This window comes from Nicotiana tabacum, chromosome 13 (assembly GCF_000715075.1).
Source record: "Nicotiana tabacum cultivar K326 chromosome 13, ASM71507v2, whole genome shotgun sequence".
NCBI classification, from domain to species: Eukaryota; Viridiplantae; Streptophyta; class Magnoliopsida; order Solanales; family Solanaceae; genus Nicotiana; species Nicotiana tabacum.
The window spans coordinates 88,725,616-88,740,314 of NC_134092.1; the positions used below are offsets into that span (position 1 = coordinate 88,725,616).

Sequence of the window (14,699 nt, forward strand, 5' to 3'; positions counted from 1 at the left end):
GAGAAGACCGAGAGACCACACAAGCCAACACTCGACACTACTAAGAAATATCCAATCTAACAAACTGGTTGGCTAAGGCCTGAATAACCAACGCCAATGGCCGCTCTAGTACTGGTAGATATGCTAAGCTCCCCAAACTCTCCGCCCGGCGACTCAAGGAATCGGCCACCACATTGGCCTTCCCTGGATGGTACAAAATGGTGATATCATAATCCTTATGCAGCTCCAACCACCTCCGCTGACGCAAGTTAATATCCTTCTATTTGAACAGATGTTGCAAACTCCGGTGATCGGTGTAGATCTCATAAGGGACACCATACAAATAGTGCCGCCAAATATTCACGGCATGAACAATAGCTGCTAACTCAAGGTCATGGACAAGATAGTTCTTTTCATGCACCTTCAGCTGTATCGGAAATCACCCTACCGTCCTGCATCAGCACCGCGACGAGACCAACCCGTGACGTATCACAATATACAGTATAAGACCCCAAACCTGTAGGCAATACCAATACTGGGAATGAAGTCAAAGCTGTCTTGAGCTTCTGAAAGCTCTCCTCACACTCCCTTGTCCACCTGAACAGAGTACCCTTCTAGGTCAGAGTGGTCATAGGTGCTGCAATAGATGAGAAACCCTCTACAAATCGACGGTAATACCCCGCCAAACCAAGAAAACTACGAATCTTCATAGCTGAGGACAATCTAGGCCAACTCTGCACTGCTCCCACCTTCATCAGAACCACCTTGATCCCCTCACTCGACATTACATAACCCAAAAATGCCACTAAATCTAGCCAGAACCCACACTTGGAGAATTTTGCATATAACTTCTTTTATCTCAAGGTCTTAAGCATAGTCCTCAAGTGCTGCCCATGATCCTCCTAATTCCGGGAGTACACCAGAATGTCGTCAAGAAACACAATGACAAAAGAGTCAAGATAGGGCCGGAACACACTGTGCATCAAATGCATAAATGTTGTTGGGGTGTTGGTCAGCCTAAATGATATCACAAGGAACTCGTAGTGACCATATTGAGTCCTGAAAGCAGTGTTCGGGATATCTGGCTCCCGAATCTTCAACTAATGATAGCCTAAACATAAGTCAATCTTGGAAAATACTCTAGAACCCTGTAACTAATCAAATAAGTCATCAATATGAGGCAATGGATACATGTTCTTCATTGTAACTTTGTTCAACTGGCGATAATCAATTCACATACGCATAGAACCATCCGTCTTCTTCACAAATAAGACTGGAGCACCCCAAGGTGACACACTGGGCCGAATGAATCCCTTATCAAGGAATTCCTATAACTACTCCTTCAATTCCTACAAATCAGGATGAGCCATACGATATGGAGGAATAGAGATGGGTTGAGTGCTCGACAACAAATCAATGCCAATGTCAAAATTCCTGTCAGGCGGCATGCCCAAAACATCATCTGGAAACATATAAGGATAATCCCTCACTACTGGAACTAACTCAACTGTAGGGGTATCAATACTGACATCTCTCACATAAGCTAGATACGCGTCATGCCCCTTCTCAACCATTCGTTTAGCTTTAAGAAAGGAAATAACTCTGCTGGGAGTATACTCTAAGGTACCTTTCCACTCTAATCATGATAATCCTGGCATAGCCAACATCATGGTCTTGGCGTGGCAATCAAGAATAGCATAATGGGGCAAAAACCAGTCCATGCCCAAAATAATATCAGAATCTACCATACTGAGCAATAATATATCAGCTCTGGTCTTAGAACCACCAAGCACGACCGATACACATGGTCACCAATAATAAAATCTTCCACAGGTGTAGACACATAAACAGGAGAACTCAAAGATTCACGAGATACGCCAAAATATGGGGCAAAATAAGAAGACACATAGGAATAAGTGGAGCCTGGATCAAATAAAACCGACGTATCTCTATGATAGACCAGAACAATACCTGTAATGCCAGAGTTGGAAGGAACTGCCTCTGTATGAGTAGGAAGAGCATAATATCTTTCCTGGCTTCCCCCTCTAGGGCGACCTCTACCTGTCCAACCTTCACCTTGAGTTGGCTGAGCAGGTGGAGTGGTAGCTGGTGCTATAATCATAGCCCATGGACTTGGTGGAGTACGCGGTGCTTGAGATGTCTATGAAGTTGCACACCTCCTAAGTCGGGGGCAATCTTTCACTACGTGGCGTATGTCACCACACTCAAAACAAGCTCTTGGAGGGCGTGGCTGTTGTGGCTGGCTCGGGCCAGGTCTGTTGGACTGACCGCTGCAAGCACCCCATGCAAGAGGTACACTAGATACTGGCAGTGCATAATAAGGCTCCTGGGCCAAGAAGGGGCCGCAATACCACTAGCGGATGGAAGTGATGAATGAACGGGGTGACTCACATAGCCCCTACTATGAGGAACTTCAGCTGGGGCACGAGTACCACTATAAGTGCCAGAATCTCGAGACCTCTTGGCCTCCCTCCCCTCTCTCTCCCGAGCAAGTATACCCTCCAATCTCCTAGCAATACCCACAACCTGCTGCTATGTAATATCCATCTCTAACTCCCGGGCCATGCTAAGTCGTATACTTGGGTTGAGCCCCTCGATAAATAAACGGACCCTCCCTCGAACTGTAGCAACCAAGGTTAGTACATGTCTAGCAAAATCACTGAAGCAGACTGCATACTCTGACACATTCCTAGAACCCTGACGCAACTTCTGCGCGCCATCCGTCTCTGAGACTCTGGGGAACATACTCTATCAAGAACATATCTGAGAACTGAGTCCATGTAAGTGAAGCTGCCTCAGCCGGACTACCCAACTCATAAGCACGCCACCACTGATAGGTTGTTCCTCTAAGCTGGAATGTAGTAAAAGAAACCCCACTCGACTCCGCTACACCCATAGTACGGAGGATACGATGACACTCCTCAAGGAATCCCTTGGCATCCTATGACGCCAATCCACTGAATGTAGGAGGGTGGTACTTCTTATACCTCTCAAGCCTGAGCTGCTCTGCCTCAGAAACTGCTGCCTTGACCACGGGCTGAACTGGAGCTACCGGCTGCATCGATATGATCTATGGAACCTGGTAGACCTGAACCCGCTGCTCTAGGTTACGGGCGGCGGGAGTCTATGCTCCTCCCCTGGCTTGAGATATGGCATGAGCAAGTGGAATCATTCCATCCTGAGCTAAGGTGCTGAACATGCTCAAAAACTTGGCTAGAGTCTCCTGGAGGGCTGGTGCAGCAACAGGTACCTCAAGTGCCTACCCTCCAGCTGGAGCTACCAAGGGCTCCTTTGTAGCAGCTCATGCAGGTGCTCTGGGTGCACCACATGGATGTCCTCGGCCTCTACCCCAGCCTCACCCTCTCGTGGCTGTAGCAGAGGGCACGGGTGCCTGGTCATCAAATTCGCTTGTACGTGTCCTCACCATCTGTGAGAGAATAGAAGACAGAAGTTTAGAATTTTGAAGTCAAGAATTTTGCACGACAAGGAATTCAAGAAGTGTAATTTTCCTAATAGTTCCATAGCCTCCCGAAAATAAGTACAGACGTCTCTGTACCAATCCGCGAGACTCTAATAAACCTGCTTGTGACTCATGACACCTATGAACCTAGAGCTCTGATACCAACTTGTCACGACCCAATTCTCCCTCCGTAAGGCATCGTGACGACACTTAGTCGCAACGACTAGGTTAGCCTAACAATTGCGGAATAACTAAGTGTTTTTACATCAAAGTCTAATGATAATACAGAAAGAAAACAACATAGAAGGTATTGGAGGGGGACTTTGAGGTCTGAGGACACTGCAGATGTACCTTGAAGTCTCCGTCGAAACAACAAGTACTCTCAGCTAATAGCGGGACTGGTAAGGGGTACCTGGATCTGCACACAAAACATGTGCAAAAGGGTAGTATGAGTACACCACAACGGTACCCAATAAGTGCCAAGCCTAACCTCGGTAGACTAGTGACGAGGTCAGGTCCGGGCCCTACTGGGAAATAATAATAAGACAGAAGATATAATAAGGTGAAAAGACTGATAATTTAACAAAAAGGAATTCAAGGAGAAATAACAACATAGCACAATGAGATAAACGACAAGGGCGCTCCCGATATACCGTCTCATAGTCCCAAAAGTAAATACTCAGCAGGGGATCTCTCGAGAAATCGTCTCGTAGTCCCAAAAATAAATGTGCAAGGAGATCTCTCGAGGTACCCCCTCGTAGTCTCAAAAGTAAATATGTAGGAGGATCTCCCGAGGTACCGCCCCATAGTCCCAAAAGTAAATATGCAGGTAGATCTTCCGAGGTACCGCCTCGTAGTCTAAAAAGCAAACAGACAGCTCGAATCGATGGAGAACAACAATTAACAGCAAGAGTTCTACAAGTAAGGTTTGATACAAATTAGGTAAAGATAAGAATTCAACTAAACATACCGCACAGATTTCAAATAAGCATTTAAGACACGTAGACATTACAGGAGTGATGTAACGCCCCAACCGGTCGTTTTGAGTATTTACGCTCCTTTTAACTATTTGAACTCTTGAATAGCTTCATATGATGTATTGTGACATGTGTGAATCGTCGGTTTTGATTTTCAGCTGTTTAGGAATTAGTTCAGAAAAATGAATTTCATGTTTGAATCTTTATGTTGAAAGAGTTTACCAAGTTTGAATTTTTTAGTATTCAACCTCGGATCGGAGTTTTGATGATTCTGTTAGGTTTGAATGGAAATTTTGGGCTTGGTCGTATGCTCGGAATTTCATTTGGATATTTCTAGAAGGTTTCGACACCAATTGGCGAAAGTTAGGAATTTGAAGGTTTGGAATGTTCATAAGTTTGACCAGGGATTGACTTTGATGATATCAGGTTCGGATTGTGGTTCCGAAAATTTCCATAGCTTCGTTATGTCATTTATGATTGTGTGAAAAAATTGAAGTCATTCCGGATTGATTTGATACGCTTCGGCATGCATTTTGGAAGTTGGAAGATTCAACGTTCATTAAGTTTGATTTAAGGTGTGATTCATGATTTTGATATTGTTAGGTGTGATTTGAGTCCTCAAGTAGGTCTGTATTATGTTACAATACTTGTTGGTATATTCGGACAGGGTCCCGAGCGGCTCGGGTGTATTTCAGGGTGAGTTTTGAACAAGTTTGTGCATTTCAGCACTTTGATGATGTCCTGGAGCAGTTGAAGTGCGGAGGGCACATTTTTGGAGTGCGGATGTGTGGATGCAAACTCCCAAAGTGCGGAGGCAGTGAAAAATATGTGGACCGCAATTGAAAATGTGCGGACCGTAGAAATCCTCTTGCGGCCACAAAAAGGAAAATCTGCAGATTTGATAGTCTAACTTCGGAAGCTTATATCTTTTAATCTATAAGGAATTTGGAGATGATCCAAAAACAAAAGTTGTAGCCCTTTGAGTCTAGTTTTCTAAAGGTAAACCATTAATCATTTGGACATTTGTACCGAACGTTATGGCTAATTTACTGAAGATTGGTAGTGCAGTCACTGCTGAAGTGCGATCGCATAATTCGGAATGCGGTTGTGGAACCTGGAATGTGCGGACTGCACAAAACAGTGCGGTAAGCACAATGGGAGATCAGATTATTGTACCTTATAAATAAAGGTTAGAGTATTATTTCATATTTGGACTTTGAGAGCTCGGTTTGTGGTAATTTTCATGGGATTTTCAAGAAATTCATCGGGGCAAATGATTCTAACTCGGATTTGGTTAATATACATGAATATATCATTGTTTTCATCATTTAATTAGTATTTTTGAGATGGAAATTTGGGAACAATTGTAGAAATTTCATAAAATGAATTATTGGGATTTGAATGTCGATTCGGAGTCGTATTTGAGTGAAAATAGTATGGTTGGACACGTAATTGAATGAGTTATCAGATTTTGTGAGTTCTGTTAGATTCCGAGACGTGGGCCCCACTACCGACTTTTCGAGTAGAGTTGGGAATTTTTATAAATTTTTAAATTGTAAGTATTGGAGTATATGTTGATTAATTTGCACGTGGCTTGAATAGATACATATCGTTTGGTTTGAATTGAGGAGATAGGAAGGCGCTTGGAGGTTGATAGGCGCAGAATGGAATTTTTGGAGTATTGTTTATCTTGATCGGCATCGGATTCGGCTTGTTCGCGGTAAGTAACACTTCTAAACTTGGAGTTGAGGGTATGAACCCTGATTATACATGTTATGTGAATTGTTTGGAGGTGACGAACCTGCTAGGTGATGGCCGTATGGGTGTGCACTGTAGAAATTGAAACTCAGTTGATTCCGTAGAGTTGTATAGTCAATTAATTTGTATTTTTCCATGTATTTTTATGCGTTAGAGAAACAGAGCTATGACTCATATTAGAAATCATGCTTAGGCAAATATTTGAATTATTGGGACCCACTGAGGTCATTTCTATTGTCGAATTACATGTTAAAATTGTAGTTTCGTACTCAGTCATATACATTCATTGCATGTAATATCTCAGTCATTGTTGTTATTTATTGATACATCATATTATCATTTTTGGGTTAGTTTCATGACATTGTGAGCCCAAGAGACTGGATAGATTGATGACTGAGTGAGGCCGACGGCCTGTTTTTGAGATATTGATACTATAGCACGTGAGTTGTCCGTGTAGCACGTGAGTTTTCGTGCGGATCCAGATATTGATACTATAGCACGTGAGTTGTCCGTGCGGATTATAGCGCTTGGGCTGAAGAAGCCCCTCCGGAGTCTGCACCCCTCACAGTGAGCGCAGTTGATTTATATTTTTGGGATGGACTTCTCTGGGCATGGATCTTGCCTGAATCATTTATTATATTTGAGATGGAGTTCTCTAGGCTGATTGGCCCTGTACAGTACTGAGTGACTGAATGTCAGTTATTACGTATATATATGAGATGGAACTTCCCTGGGCTGGATTGGCTATATACAGTACTGAGTGATTGAGTACTCTAAGAGTGTGAGTACATGAGTTCATCACTATGCTGCATTACATTAGACATGCATACTTGATATGTAGGCATAGAGAAGTATTATTCCTTATGCCATCTGATAATGAAATTTCTTATCTGTCGTTAAAGTTTTTTGAGAAAAAATAAATCACAGATCTCAGACTTACTCATATTTTGGTTACTTTCGGCAAAAGATTTGAGTTTTACTATTATACTTGAATAGAAAATTTTAATTTTCCAGAACTGTATAGGAGCTAAGCATTTTATTATTGAGTTATTACTTGTGTTACTTTAAATTGTACTGTTATGAGATGTTATTGGTTATTGGTGTGGACTCTGACCTTGGAACAAGCTCGTCACTACTTTCAACCTAAGGTTAGGTTTGTTACTTATTGAGTACATGGGGTCGGTTGTACTCATACTACACTTCTGCACCTTGCGTGAAGATTTTGGATGTTGATGCTACTGTACATGGCGGGACCTAGCATTGAAGATGTATGTGCGATCCAATCACAACTGCCTCTTGTTCTAGGTAGCTTTAGAATTTTTAAATCTATTCATGTATATTTCAAACACATGACATATTTTTTTTCATACCAATTTTGTAAATTCTAATCTTAGAAGCTTATGATTTGTACTACCAGTCCTTGGAGAGTGTATTAGAGCCAGTTAAATATTATTTGAATAGGATTGTTGTTATTTGGCTTACCTAGCGGGTGAGGTTAGGTGTCATCACAGCTAGTTGAATTTTGGTCGTGACAAGTGATAAGGGTGGCTATAGGAGAGATAAGTGTGGCTATTGTCAGGGATAATATGTGATGATGTGGGGTTATTGTGTTGGTAATTTTTATATGATGATGTGAGGTTATTGTGCTGGTGATTTTCACGTGATGTTGTAATTTTCTTGTGATTACTTTTATACCTTATGCAACTTGTTTTGTTAATTCAATAAATTTAATAATAGTTTGATACATGTTGAAATTGTGAGCTTGTGGCTATTGTCGGGCGAAATATGTTATTGGCACGTGAGTTGTCCGTGCGATTGTGATATGAAATGTAGGAATGAGGTGTCGTAGGTATATAATGATTATGATATTGGCACGTGAGTTGTCCGTGCATTTGTGAAATAATATGTGGGCATGGGTTGCCGTGAGTAAATGATGATTTTATTATTGGCACGTGAATTATCCGTGCGGATCTTATATATTAATATTTTGGCATGTGAGTTGTTCGCGCGGTTATGATAGAAATTTGGGCACGAGGTGCCGTGAAAATATGAAAGTGAGCTGAGACCCGTATTACGAAAATATAAAAGTGGGTTGAGACCCGTATTTTATGATTATGAAATGACATGTCATGGAGTGACTTTTATTTGAAAGAATTTATATTCGAAAGATATTTATTTGAAAGAATTTATATTCAAAAGATATTTATTTGAAAGAATTATATTCGAAAGATATTTATTTGAAGAAGTATATTCAAAAGATATTTATTTGAAGAAGTATATTAGAAAGATATGTATTTGATAGAATTATATTCAAAAATTATTTATTTGAAAGAAGTATATTCAAAAGATATTTATTGGAAAGAATTATATTTAAAAGATATTTATTTGAAAAAGTATATTCGAAAGGTACTTAGTCGAAAGAATCATATGTGAAAGATTTATATTTGAAGGACTTGATTAATTGGTTGCACTTGTGTTCCTTATTGGTTTGAGCAATAATTATGGTGTTCTTGTTGCCTTGTTGTTTATATCATTGGTTGATTTTTGTTGCTATCATTGCTAGTTGGTTTCCAGTACTATTATATACTGCTATATTGCAGAGGATATTTGACTAGTGAGTGACTTGATTGTATCTCGTCACTACTCCACCGAGGTTAGTTTTGATACTTACTGGGTACCGATCGTGGTGTACTCATACTATACTTCTACATATTTTTGTGCAGAGCTGGGTATTTATAACGACTCGATCGGCCATTTTGGGAATTTACGCTCCTTTCTACTATTTGAATTCTTGAATAGCTTCATACGATGTATTATGACTTGTGTGAATTCTCGGTTTTGGTTTTCAAGTATTTCAGAGTTAGTTTGAAAGAATAAAATTCAAGGTTTAAATCTTAACTAGAAAGGTTGACCGGATATTGACTTATGTTTAAACGACTCCGGAATTGAGCTTTGATGATTTCGTTAGGCTCGAATGGCGATTTGGGACTTGGGCATATTCCTGGAATTTCATTTGGATATTTCTAGAATATTTCGATACCAATCGACGAAAGTTAAAAATTTGAAGGTTTGGAAAGTTCATGAGTTTGACCGGGAGTGGACTTTTTGATATCGGGGTCGGATTCCGATTACGGAAATTGGAACATGTACATAGTGTCATTTAGGACTTGCGTGCAAAATTTGAGGTCAATCGGACGTGCTTTGATAGGTTTTAGCATCGAATGTGAAATTTAGAAGTTCATAAGTTCTTAGGCTTGAATCGATGAGCGATTCATGTTTTAATCTTTTTTAGGTTTGATTTGAGACCACGAGTAGGTTCGTGTTATGTTACGAGACTTGTTGGAATATTCGAATGGGGTCCCGATTGGATCGGGTGTGTTCTGGGGCGAGTTTTGAACGAATTTGGGCATTTCGACACTCTGATGATGTTCTGGGAATAGTAGGAGTGCGGGGGAACCTTTTGGAGTACTGAGGCAAAGCCTCATGTGCGGACCTTAGAGGAAAATCGCGGACCTTAGAGGAGAATTGCGGACCGCAGAAATCCTCTTGCGGACCGCAGAAATCCTCTTGCGGTCGCAGAAAGAGGATTCTGCAGGTTCGATGGTCTGTCTGTAGAAGCTTATATCTTTTGATCTACAAGGAATTTGGAGATGATCCAAAAATGGAAGTTGTAGCCCTTTGAGTCTAGTTTTCAGAAAATTAAACCAATTATCATTTGGGTATTTTTACCTAAAGTGAAAGTCAATATACTGAAGCATGGTAGTGCAGTGGCTGCTGAAGTGCGGCCATACAATTTGGATTGCGGCCGCAGAACCTGGAATGTGCGGAACGCACAAACCTTTTGCGGTCAGCATAATGAGGGATTTAGATTTTGTACTATATTAATGAGGGTTAGAGAATTATTTCATATTTAGACTTTGGGAGCTTGGTTTGTGGCGATGTTTCGTGGGATTTTCAAGAAATTCATTGGGGTAAGTGATTCTAACTCGAATTTGGTTAATATCTCTACTCCAACACACCTTGCCTCGCGAAACGGTCTCTGAATGCCTCGAATCTAGCCATAAATAATGCGATGAAATCAATACGGGCTAAAGGAATCAACTCCATAAGAAAATGCTAAGTTATTAATCAAAATAAAAAAATCGGCTCAAAAGCCAGCGCCCGAGCCCACGTATCGAAATTCGATAAAAGTCATAAAACGCAAAAGCCCACTCAACCACGAGTCTTTCTATATCAAATTTATCAAAATCCGATACCAAATCATCACCCAAATTCCCAAATCAAACTCTCCAAATTCCTAGCCTCAAACTCCCAATCTACACCTTAAATACATACCAACTAGGTGGGAAAATCAACGGGGAAGCAATATTATTGATAAAAAATAAGCACAAGGGACTTACCTCAAGAATCCCCTCGAAAACCCTCTAAAAAATCGCCTAAACCGTGCTTGAATGTTTGAAATGAAGCCAAAATCGCGAACCCTTGTTTAAATAATCTGCCCAGGCTTTTCGCTCCTGCGGCAATATATTCGCACCTGCGGAACCTCTTCTGCGGTCAATTCCCCGCTTCTGCGGAAGCCACTTAAATTTCTCAGGCCCGCATCTGTGCTCCATGTTCCACACCTGTAGAGCGGCTTCTGCGGCCTTCCATCCGCTTCTGCGGAAACGGACCCCTCTCTCGATTCCGTATCTGCGGAGCCTCGCTCGGACCTGCGGGCTCGCAGATGCAGTTAATTCCTCGCATCTGCGCCCTACCCAGGCCAGCCCAGCTCCGCTTTTGCGTAAACCCAACCGTATCTGCAGCATCGCAGGTGCGGAAATGACCTTTCACCTGAAACCTCTTCTCACTTCCTCCCTGGCCTCTTCTGCGGTTCACCTCTCGCTTCTACGAGATCGCACCTGCGATTCCCACTCCGCATATGCGATTACACTAGAATCTGGTGAGCTTCAGCACTTCCTTCAAACTTCAAATCGATCCGCTAACCATTTGAAATCAACCCGAGGCCTCCGGGACCTCAACCAAACATACCAATGGATCCTAAAATACGATACGAACTTAGTCGGGCCTTCAAACCACCTCGAACAACATCAAAAATACGAATCACACATAGATTCAAGCCTAATGAACTTTAAACTCTCAATTTCTACAAACGATGCCGAAACCTATCAAATCATATCCGATTACCCCAAATTTTGCACACAAGTCACAAATGACATTACAAACCTACTCCAACTTCGGGAATCGGAATCCGACCCCGATATCAAAAAGTTCACTCCCGGTTAAAATTTTCAAAAATTCAACTTTCGCCATTTCAAGCCTAATTCCACTACGGACCTCTAAATCACAATCCGAACTCGCTCCTAAGTCCAAAATCACCTAACGGAGCTAACAGAATCATCAAAACTCCTTTCCGGAGTCGTTTACTCAAGGATCAACATCAGCGGAATCATTTCAACTTAAGCTTTCAACCTTGAGACTAAGTGTCTCATTTCATTCTGAAATTATACCTGACTCGAACCGACTACCCCGACAAGTCACATAATAGCTATAAAGTACAAAATGAATAGTAAATGGGGGAACGAGGCTACAACTCTCGAAATGACCGGCCGGATCGTTATAGTGAAGTGATGAATTGGTCGAATACGAGTTTCAAATGCAAGTGTCTTGATAGTTGGGTATGGTCTCAAGAAGCCAAAGAGAGTCCGAGATTGTTCACCTCTTTCATTTAAGTTCTTAAAGAAGTGAATAATTGAAAGAAAAAAGATTCATATCCCAAGATTTATAAGTTGGGAAGCATCGGAACATGTAGATTGTCAAGAAATATGCACATCCTATGAGTCCTCTTGAAATTTATGGTTTATGTATCCTTTAGGATAAAGTTGGGATCATAGAAGGATATTAGTGTTATTTTGATAGCAAATATTTTAGTCATTCAAATGCCTACAGTCTAATTTACAAACAAAGTATGTCTCATTTACACCTAAGAAGAATTTTACTGTCTCAAATTCTATTAATTTAGGTAATTTGTCCGCATACCTGGTTGCACTACTTAACCCAATAGATATAGCTTTTGAAGGAGGTATTCATTATGAACTCCCAGCTGTAACTATTAAGTCTAGCCTCAAAATCTACCGCATGTACATTAGCTCCATGTGATCTCTAACCTCAATTTGGGTATTCTGCATGTTATCTTGAGGAGCTTATAATTCAATTGTTTATTTATTATCCTATTTGCATTAGTGGTGGCTTCAACTTACCATTCTGTTCTTTATATTGTCATGGCATTTTGACTACTGATATGATGTTTTCTTCTTCCTATTGTACTTTCCAAAGAGGGGAAGAATTCCAACATGTAATCTTTGGGTCTTCATATTGATTTCATTTTTGGCTTTGTTTGTGCAGATTATTACTGTCGTTCAAAGGTGGGCGTTCCACAAAATCTCTACCGTTCTCCTCTTTCTGTTGCAAGTTATACTCAACAATGAGGTGTTATCAAATGGTGTTGCAGGCAGGAAAAAAGAGATCGACTTTGAGCATTTATTCAAATCCTGTACCAAAATCAACATTTTGAAGTGCCTTCATGCCCTTCTTGCTGTGTCAGGGAAGGCTCAGAGTATCTTTATCGGCACTAGACTTGGGAATCTTTATGCTCACTTGGGTGATGTTTCTTTGTCTCAGAAGACTTTTTGCATGATAGAGAATAAAGATGCTTATACCTGGAATTCCATGATATCATCTTATGTTCGTAATGGCCATTTCCGTGAATCTCTGAATTGTTTGAATGACATGTTGTCCACGGCTGATGTTAAGCCTGACTTTTACACTTTCCCTCCAGTGTTGAAAGCTTGCGGTAATATACTTGATGGTGCAAGAATACATTGCTGGGCTTCGAAACTTGGCTTAAAGTGGGATGTGTTTGTAGCTGCCTCCTTGGTGCATATGTATTGCCGTTTCCAATCATCTACTTTTGCCTTTAAAATTTTTAAGAATATGCCTTTTCGGGAGATGGGTTGTTGGAATGCTATGAATTCTGGATTTTGTTAGAATGGAAATGCTATAGAGGCATTGAGCCTGTTGAATGAGATGAGATTAGAGGGTATAAAAATGGATTCAGTGACTATCACAACAGTACTTCCTATATGTGCCCAGCTTGATGATATTATGCACGGGATGTTAATTCACTTGTGTGTTATAAAGCATGGCCTAAAATTATATGTCTTTGTATCAAATGCCTTAATAAACATGTACGCCAGATTTGGTGAGTTAAGACATGCACAAAAATTATTTGATGATATGATTGTAAAAGATTTAATATCATGGAACTCTTTAATTTCTGCGTATGAGCAAAATAATGTACCTGAAAAGGCACTGAAATACTTTCATGAGATGATGGTAAATGAGATTCAGCCTGACTTGTTGACGATATTGAGTTTAGCTTCTAGTACAGCTCAGACCAAAAGTTTCCATTGCTGCAGATCTGTTCAAGGATTTATGTTGAGAAGATATTGGATTCAGGAGGATGTTATTGTGTGTAATGCTGTTGTGGATATGTATGCAAAATTGGGTTTTATTCATTGTAGTCGTAAGATTTTTGACGAGATACCGGTTAAGGATGTGGTGTCCTGGAACTCAATGATCTCAGGTTATTCTCAAAATGGTCTTGCAAGTGAGGCTATTGAAATTTACAACATGATGAAAAAATGTGATGATGTAGCACCAAACCAAGGAACTTGGGTTAGCATTTTGCCAGCTTATGCTCATCTAGGTGCGTTACGAGAAGGAATGAGAACTCATGGGCATGTTTTCAGAGTAGCTCTTAATTTGGACGTCTTTGTTGGTACCTCCCTCATTGACCTTTATGGTAAATGTGGAAAACTGGATGATGCCATGTTTTTGATTTACGAGGTGCCTAGGATAAGTACAGTCCCTTGGAATGCCATAATATCATGTCATGGTATTCATGTAAATGGCAGGGTTTCTCTGAAACTATTCGATGATATGCTGGGTGAAGGTGTTAAACCAGATCATGTAACATTTTTATCTCTATTGTCAGCTCCTGGATAGAGCTCAATTGAACTGAACAATAAGATTGAAGTCATTTACACAGGAAATCAATCTCATCCGCAGTTCCATGAGATATACAAGGAATTAAGTATTTAAACTGCTAAGATGAAGACCCTAGGTTATACTCCAGACTATACTTTGGTATTACAAGATGTTGAGGATGACGAAAAGGAACAAATCCTTACCAGTCATAGTGAGAGATTGGCTATTGCTTATGGAATTCTTAACACTCCTCATAGAAGTCCTTTACGGATCTATAAAAACTTGCGGGTTTGTGGAGACTGCCACAATGTGACTAAACTTATTTCTAAGATAACAGAGAGAGAGATTATTGTGAGGGACTCTAATCGCTTTCATCACTTCAAGGATGGTGTTTGTTCATGTGGGGATTACTGGTAACATGTGCCCATAGTTCTGGACAGTAATGACAGTTACTGGTA

The 14,699-nt window shown here is 40.7% G+C and overlaps 1 pseudogene; it reads left to right on the forward strand.

Annotated features, from left to right (window-relative positions):
- LOC107820114 (pentatricopeptide repeat-containing protein At4g33990-like) overlaps positions 1-14,259 on the forward strand; it is a 32,585-nt pseudogene extending 18,326 nt beyond the window's left edge.
- The last annotated feature ends 440 nt before the right edge of the window (positions 14,260-14,699 follow it).